We start from the raw sequence: 9,095 nt of genomic DNA on the forward strand, positions 1-9,095 counted from the left end.
CGTTTATCATTTTTATACATGTACACCAATCAGGCTGTTAGATTACTCGTTTGAACTGTTCCTTTTTTCATTTATGGTTATTTTATAGCTTGTTATGCGAATTGTTTTTGCTCATTGTTGAAGGCTATAATAGTTGTCAATATTTATATCATTTTTCGTATAGGTCTCCTTGACAATTATAACACGTTTTGTTTTATTAATACAATCATTAGAAACAACTTGTTTAACAGCTATATATTAAGCAACAATTCAAAATAAACCTACTATATTTGCAAGAACCACTGAATTTATGATCCATATATTGGCACTATATCATACTCAAAAAATGTTTTTTTTAGTGATGAATAATTTTATGTATGTTCCTTAATATTAGTATATAACTCAGTGCAGCATTCCGCATAACATGCATTCCATTACATATAAATTAATTGATTTTTGAAATATGTTTCATTTTCCATTTTTTCTGGGAGATATGTCAGATTTGAATAATAATGAACATTAGAGGACTCATTATTCATAGATAGAATATGTAGTCACTCAATTTAAACAGGATAATTCATCATTGTTTATGGATAAATAAATGAACGGAAGAATCATGTGCTGAGTGAAATCGTGCATGCTATCAGATTTATCTTGTGACTTGATTAAAAAGTGTCATTAAAAATCTGCAATGACAATAGATTACAAAAGCTTCAAATATGCATCTTTATGTTTGCTGCTGTTTTACGGGGAAAATCTTTTTTTTAACACTCTAATTGATTCTTTAATGCACATATTGTTGTTAAACAATTAAACTTGGTGTACAGCATTTCATCAAGTTTCCCTGTTAGATTACAACTAATGTACATACCCAGGGATAATATTCAGTAAAATTAACTAATAAATTACATTGGTTTAATTCACACATTAAACTATTATTATGTTTGTTACAAATAGTCTTTTCTACATCACTTAAAGTATTTTCAGATATATTCATATAAAAAATATCTACACAATAATTGTTTTACGGAATTTGATCATTCATCCGGAATGACTTTTTGGGTTCTTTTATTATTTAATCAAAAATAAATTGCGGTCAAGTGACCTCACACGACTTTTCTTATCCTTTAACGGGGAAAATCATCATTCTATTTCAATGCTGAAATAACAAAACATAGATATGACGAAACAGTATCTTTTAAAGACGAAACAGTATCTTTTAAAGTCAGCCTTTAAAATTATTATATGTCCGCATTTTCGTTCACTTTTATTACTTTTATATTTTTATCTGAATACATTGTTGAATTACATTGTTTTATTATCATAATTTTGTCAGATAAATGCAGTTTTAAAATACATATCTTGATAACAGCTTCTTTCAAATAAATGATCGTTTGTTAATACAAATCATATTGCATTTAATAATTTGCCACTTGTCCATCATCTATATGTAAGTTAGTATTATAATCAACAATCATGAAGACACCAGCAATCATAGCTGTGCACATTCCAATAATTGTTAAATTAAACGAATAGCCATAGTCGAAAGCTAATTCATATGCATCAAAATGGTCATCATCATTCTGTGTGAAATTTATTGTTCCAATAAGAATAAAAACCACTGAAATGGAAAAGAATATAAAATTAAGTATACTTAGTACTTACTTACTGCCCGGTATGCCATCGGCATGTAGGGCAGCAACAAAGGTTCTCCGTTTCTGTCTGTCTTTGGCCATCTTTTCTACTGTTCCCTATGTATTATTCATGGTGTTCAGTTCTCCTTATACAGTACGTCTCCATGTGTTCTTTGGTCTACCTCGCTTACGCCTTCCTTCTGGAGTCCAATGTAGAGCTGTTCTAGTGATGGAATTTCTATCTCTTCTGATGACATGCCCAATCCATTTCCAACGCCTTCTCATTAATATTGTACCATGCTATCTTGATGACACTGTCTTAAAAGGTCTTCATTAGATATTTTTTTTGGCCAGAACATACGTAGGATTCTTCTTAAGCTTTTAGTATGGAAAATTGACAGTTTGCTTAGATCTAATTCTGTCATCCTCCAGCATTCAGATCCGTATAGCAGGGTAGATAATACACAACTCTGGTACAATTTTAGTTTGGTCTTCTTACTGTACTGTGATGATTTCCATACATGTTAAAATTTAGTATATCACAATTATAAAACATTTACGAGTTAGTCGACGATAACTTATTACCAACGACGCAATGCGTTAGGATAAGTATACGCAATTTCATATTATGGCAAAACAAACTACCACTACTAGTCATCTAAAAATGGTCACGATATGACAAAATGTAAAAAAACGGCCTGATTTATGTACAAAACAATTAATAAAAGACAAATATGATATAGAATAACAAATAGCTACCACTGAATGATAAGATCTTGACTTTGGATAGGCATATTTAGAATGAGCCGAGTTTAACGTGTTTGCGGGCGCAAAGCCCTCCCAACATGGAATTGTAGAAAAGCACTTAACTCAATATTGATACAAAGCAGAAAACAAGATTCAAAAACACAGAGCGGACGTGGAGAGGTACGTATACATCCCCACAACAAAAAAGACAGATTTAATATACATGTATCTGAAAGTAATCACAGTTATACGGGAAATTTTTGAAACTATCTTGCACGTAATAACAAATAGCATGTATCAAAGAATGAAACCTTGATTTCGCTAATACATTCAATCATAAAAAAGACAATGGAAGGGAAAAGTACTCCGAAATTGTGCGATATACAGTTTATTGGGTTTTATATAAAAAGATATCTTACAATATCAGCAGTAGATCATAATTTGAGCTGTATTTGTTTGGGTAAAGGTTGGTTTTTATGATGAAAAATTGTATAAAATGATTCAGAATTCAACTACACGAAACTTGCTTTTTCATCGATTCATAAAATTACGAAAAATTTAAACTTTTTTAAAAATACATATAAAAGTAATTAGTGGAGTGACAGAATAGGAAAAAGTCGATTATTAAAGGAGTTTAATTTCACTTCATGGTACACGGCTAAAAGTTGGCACAGTCCTAGAAAAATGATTTTACTTGAATTTAAGATTGGTCGTCAAAAAGTCGTATGGTGCAGGTTTTTTTTTATTTCAGCTTTAAGTCAGCAAATTTGACATTAAAAGGAGATCATAAGTGGCATGCAGTTTGGCTTTTTATTCAAAAGCTGCCATCACATATCTTTCTTTTTTGTTTTATTTAAACGTGAAACATAATGTTCTATGCATTAGGCAAAAAAGGTAATCCTCAAAGCCTTTTGATGACAAATTATGAAGGTAAAAACTACTGTTAACGGGGAAATTTTGTGTTTTACCCGATTCCAACGTAATACAACAAAGCGCTGATGAATGGATTATATCGTATCTACTATAAAGTAATAAAACTACAATTTTTCTTTTCATGTAAACATGTTTTTATGCGGTCATATTGTTTACAAACGACATTTTTATTAATTTCAAAAATCTCTTCTCATCAATGATTTACTTAAAAATATTCCGGATAGTTGTGTCCCGTCCATGATTGGGCTGGGACATAGTTTTCCTGTAATATTTGGTCTTGATATTACTTGTTTTTGTTGATGTTTTATTGATTCGTTGAATTATTTTGGTGTCCGTAATTCTTTTTTTTAAGGTTGTGTTATTTTGATTTTATTTATGATAAAGGCGAAATAAGTTTTTCAATGGTTTATTTAAGAAATAGGGATCAGACAAAATCCCCCAAAAATAGAAAAACTAGAAAGTTCGTTGAAACTTTGAGTTATCATTTCAAAGAAGCAAACATTCATTTTAATACGTTAAATAGTGTTATTTAATGGAATGCAGAAGTAGAATAAACGTACAGTAAATTGAGGTATGTTGACACAGTTGATTGTTGTAATGATAAAATATACACAAGATTGCACATATAATTGTAACTTTAATTCATATAGATGTACATTTATCATCGGTTTCATTCTATTCGCTTGAAAATTGTTTATAATAAAAAATTGTAAGGGTACCGCGGAACCCAGTGTCTCGCCTACTTTTGCTGTAAATCGCAGGCTCAACAAAAATGAGAAAAAAATTTAATAAAAATAATCCTCTTGATACTATCTTATGATTGTTAGAAGCTTCTGTCCAAGTTGTATGTAATGTTAACTGAAAGAAAATCTAAGTCTATTTAAAAGTAAAATACAGAAAAAATGGAGTATTCTTTTCACAAAGTTTACTTCTGGATACTATCTTATCATCATAAAAAAGCTTCTGTCCAAGTTTGGTACAAACCCAGGATAGTTTAAGAAAGTTATTAAAATTTTAAATACTTTAACCACAGAGTGAATGTAATGTTTCCCTGCAGAAAAACTAAGTCCATTTAAAAGTATAATATGGATAAAATGGATTTATATTTTTACAAATATACTTCTGGATACTATCATATGATCATAAACAAGCTTCTGTCCAAGTTTGGTACAAACCAAGAATAGTTTAAGAAAGTTATTAAAATTCTAAAAACTTTAACCACAGAGTGAATGTAATGTTTCCCCGCAGTAAAAACTAAGTCCATTTATAAGTAAAATACGGAAAAAATGGAATTTTATTTTTACAAAATTTACTTCTGGGTACTATCTTATGATCATAAACAAGCTTCTGTCCAAGTTTGGTAGAAATCAAGTATAGTTTAAGAAAGTTTTTAAAATTTCAAAAACTTTAACCACAGAGTGAATATTTGTAGACGCCGCCGACGACACCGACGACGACGACGGAAAGTCTCGCTTTTTCGACTAAAGTTGAAGGCTCGACAAAAATGGATACGAATGATGCATAAGTCTACATGGCACAGTGATATCTACAGTTCGCACTGCAATTTGAAATGCAGAATCATTTAAAGACCTAAAGTAAACCTTTTTGCATAGTTCTATGATTTCAAAATTCAGATATATTGAAGATTACTTTTCTCTTTTTTATCTACATTTTATTCAGTCAGTTCTTACATTTCCAGTTAGCTTGTGATAAAGGATACTACAGAAATTAGAATGTTCGCTTCATATCTTGGCCTTTTTCTTTGATATTGAGACGGATTGACGACTTCAAATAAAAATCTATGACAAACTTTGAAGGGCGATTTTAACTTTCCAAATTTTAATTCCCCAGCTAGGTTTCAATGTACTACACTCCTCTGCGACATCGTATAATGTGCACATATCTCAAATGATACCATATGCTGGTGCTTGTTTAGTCAATGCAGTCCTCTTGGACAGGGGTGTACCCCTGACTACTTAAAACAGGCCGCAGAATTTTAAGGGATATTCAAACATATTTGACGACGATAATATAAAAACGGCATGGTAAAATTAGGAGAACGACGGAAATGACAAACAAAATTCTGCAAAACTCTACATAGACCACCAAAGATTAACACGAAACACGAAAACAAGGTTATCTCGTATGCCCCCGGAAAGTTTAGAAGATTCTGTTTCAATTGTAACACCTGAGTGTCGAACGTAGAAATTTAATGTTGGTGTCATGTACTTAATTATGAAGAACTTGCGACTGAAATAGACACAAAATAGGCTTTTATATTACCGTATCACGAATAATGATACATTTAAGCTCTGTCGTGGCCCAACTCACTAGCACGTCTTTTTGCGGTTTACAATTTTTAGATACTAAGTGTCAGATCAGATCTGAAAATTTGTAATTAATTTGTGTTCTATTCCTATTTGTAATATAATGATACTTTTGATTCGCATGACACGGGTAACATCTTGTTGACACAACCAAACTGAACTATTTTTTGTTTTTCCTGGAATTCCCCTAGCTTTGTTGTAAACATAACCATCGGTAACTTACGTACTGTTGCCTGTGTTTCTTTGAGACATACAGCCAAAATGGCAGCCGGCTCAAGTCAAGAAACCGAAGTCACGGCTACCAAAGGTTGTGCTATGTGTACTATTGTTTGTCTGTGGTTTTTATTTCTTCATTTTTTGGCCATGGCGTTGTCAGCTTATTTCGACTTATGACTTTTATTGTCCCTTTGTTATCTTTTGCCTCTCTTTCATATGTCTGCATTTAATGTAAAGAAAACTACAACCAAGACGAGGAATTTCATTCTCTAAAACAGAACATTTAAGTAAAGGCTGTTTAATGCTTATTTGTCATATAGCCACTTAACTGGGAGTCAAACTGTTGTATTCTAAATTACAAGATCATTCACAGAAGAAAGTTTTTTTTACCATCAGCAGTGTGATATAAATGCTATCCCTAGTTCAGATATCAAATCACTTATACAGACCAGAATGTAGGGCATAACGACCACGACAATCGGAAACATTGCACAAACTACAGTCATGTCATCATGGCTAGTGTACAATGTCGATGCGGATCACAGATGTTTTTTTTCTTGGCTTTTGTTTAGAGATATTTTGTGTTTCAAGCAGCAGGCCAAGACGTTTTTTTCAATACAGGGTTCTTGTGACATTTGTCCTAGAGGTGCATTGATGTTTCAGTTGTTTTATATCCCCCATAAAATAGATTGACATGGCCAAAGTGTATTAAGCAATGACGATGATGTCCAATGGGGATGGATAAAAGCTCGCTATATGTGGTACACAAACATTTGACCACCACTCTATTGCAAGGCACATCACGTTAAATGTCCGAAGTTTAACATTGATATTCGCAATATCATTATAGGATTCGTGGCTTAAGAATTTTGTCGTGTTCTTTAAACACTACGGACCAATACTGACATTCGATATTTGCTAAAACTTCCACTTGCGAACATACGTATTCCAGCCAATGGTCAGAACGTCGTAATACCGTCCCCACATTACAAAAGTCATTTGAGGTCTGAATTACTGATTAAAGTTAGGTATATTTAGTGCTATGTCAATATATCCCGCATATGATCTTACGTCACTTAGTTTGGGATTGAATAACCGAAACGTTCTTCATTTTCAAACGAACAAAAGGCTATTTTTTCATAAAATATACCTTTTTAAAGTTGCAAGTTTATCTTAAAATGATTTATTTTCCTATTGATACAAATTTATTTCAAAGAAATCGCCATGGCATTGTCAAAACTCAGTTATAAGTATGTTTTTAAATAATTTGTGTTGTCTGTTTTGCATGAACCGAGTTCAACGTATATGGCAAAAACTTAAGTTTTCACTTTCATTGATGTATACTAGATGGTTATATGAATAAATACATATTTTTTCATAATTTTCTATAAATTTGAATGAGTTTTGACAGACGTTGTTCTTATTATTTGAAAAAGATCCATCATGTAAAACTGAAAACTACCCCCCTTTTTGTACAGTCGCATACGTGTGTTCGGAAATCTCATATAATGATGGATTTCCACTTTTTGGATGAAAAATTAAATAAGGAAGAAAATAGATTTAAGTTTTCAATCATTCTACTGTAAAAAAGGTATTTAATTTGGAGTTAGATATTAAATTTTATTTTTCCTTGAAAACGACATATGACCTTTGATCAAGATTTCTGAAAAACTGCACAATATTTTCATTTGACGACCAGAAGAATCTCAAAGTACACATATTTCCGAATCCAATGATATATGATATAGCCGTGTACCATTTTTGACGATCACTCTTTTAGCCTTAGAGTGGATTTCACATCCACTCTTTCAGCCAAAGAGTGGATTTGTGGCAGGTTTTTCTCCCCACCTTTGCTATTCTTTGTCATTTATTCAATTGACTGATATTAGTTGATGTAATTTCGTAGTAATTACGTATTATTATTTCATATTAAATATGAATTTTTATGTCAAATGTTTTATTTGCAAAATGTATTTTTTGCATTTTATGATTTTGAATAAATGACCTTTTTTCGTCAGTTTAGTTTTTATATCATATAGCAAATCAAGCTCAGACTCTGGCTTGTGTATACGTAGTATGTTTATGGTATCTAGCTGTCTGTCTTAAAACCAGTTTTATTTGCTAATTGAAAATTAAGCGGAATAAAATAATTTAAGACAGCAGAGAAGATAATTCTGTTTAATTGGTTATTACTAACCGACTCAAATAAAAGAGTGAGCTATTATTACTGTAAATGTATAATGTCTCTAGTCTGGTCAAAGGGTCAGAGTGTCCTACTTAATTAAACGATAAATTGTTGAAATTAGATAACTTGTTTTCACGTGCAGAGAAATTTCTTTTATGTCCAATGCATGACCAGATATCATCTTTCTAATTGGTCAATGGCATTGCGGGTCAGCACGAGTTCACGTGTAAGTGCATTGTGGTCACTTCCTTTTATCATCAGTATTTGATGTGTTAACTTGTGATTCTTATTAGAAAATAAAAGATCTATGACACAACATCTTTATATACACAGCAAAAAAAAAACACACAAAAAGAAACAGTCACAATGAACAGACACATATTGCTGAAGTGTGCATCTGGTGCCAAAAATATGGTACGATTAGTGTTATCACTATGATGACTTCAAAAAAGAGCCCTTTTAAAAAAGCATCTGACTGCAAATTTTAGTCGACGCTTGGTTTGACATATTTTTGGCATTTTTTCCTATTATGCATGTTTGTTTTGTTCACCTATTTTTCAGTTGTATAAACGTGAGAGTTTTAGCTATCTATGGAAACCAGGGTCACCAAGTCAAAAATATGATAGTTGTTTTTCATTTATTTGATGTGTATGGTATTTTTTCATTTTAGGGCAAAACTCCTATAATACTTCGTTTGACAATTTTGAAAGAAGATTTCTAGAAGTCAATTGTAGGTCAAAGAACTGTCTTCAACACAGAGCCTTGGCTAACCAAGAGCAGCATGCTTTCTTTTTATTCTTATATTCAATATTAGCCATGCCGACACTCTTTGACGACAAGCAGTTTCATCAGACACATATTTTGAAAGGCGAGATGTTTTAACAATGATTGTTGCCAAGTTTGGTGACAATGGGACCCAGTTTTGTGGTAATTTTTGTAATGATTAACGCACGCCGACGGGCGATTGGTGCCAATATGAGAAAGCTTAATACAGAATATAGAAAATGTTCTGACATATATTCAATAATGGGCAATCTAACTATGATGACATTCGTTAAGCTTTCACATTACATG

The sequence above is a fragment of the Mytilus trossulus genome, chromosome 10, assembly GCF_036588685.1.
Source record: "Mytilus trossulus isolate FHL-02 chromosome 10, PNRI_Mtr1.1.1.hap1, whole genome shotgun sequence".
Classification (NCBI taxonomy): domain Eukaryota; kingdom Metazoa; phylum Mollusca; class Bivalvia; order Mytilida; family Mytilidae; genus Mytilus; species Mytilus trossulus.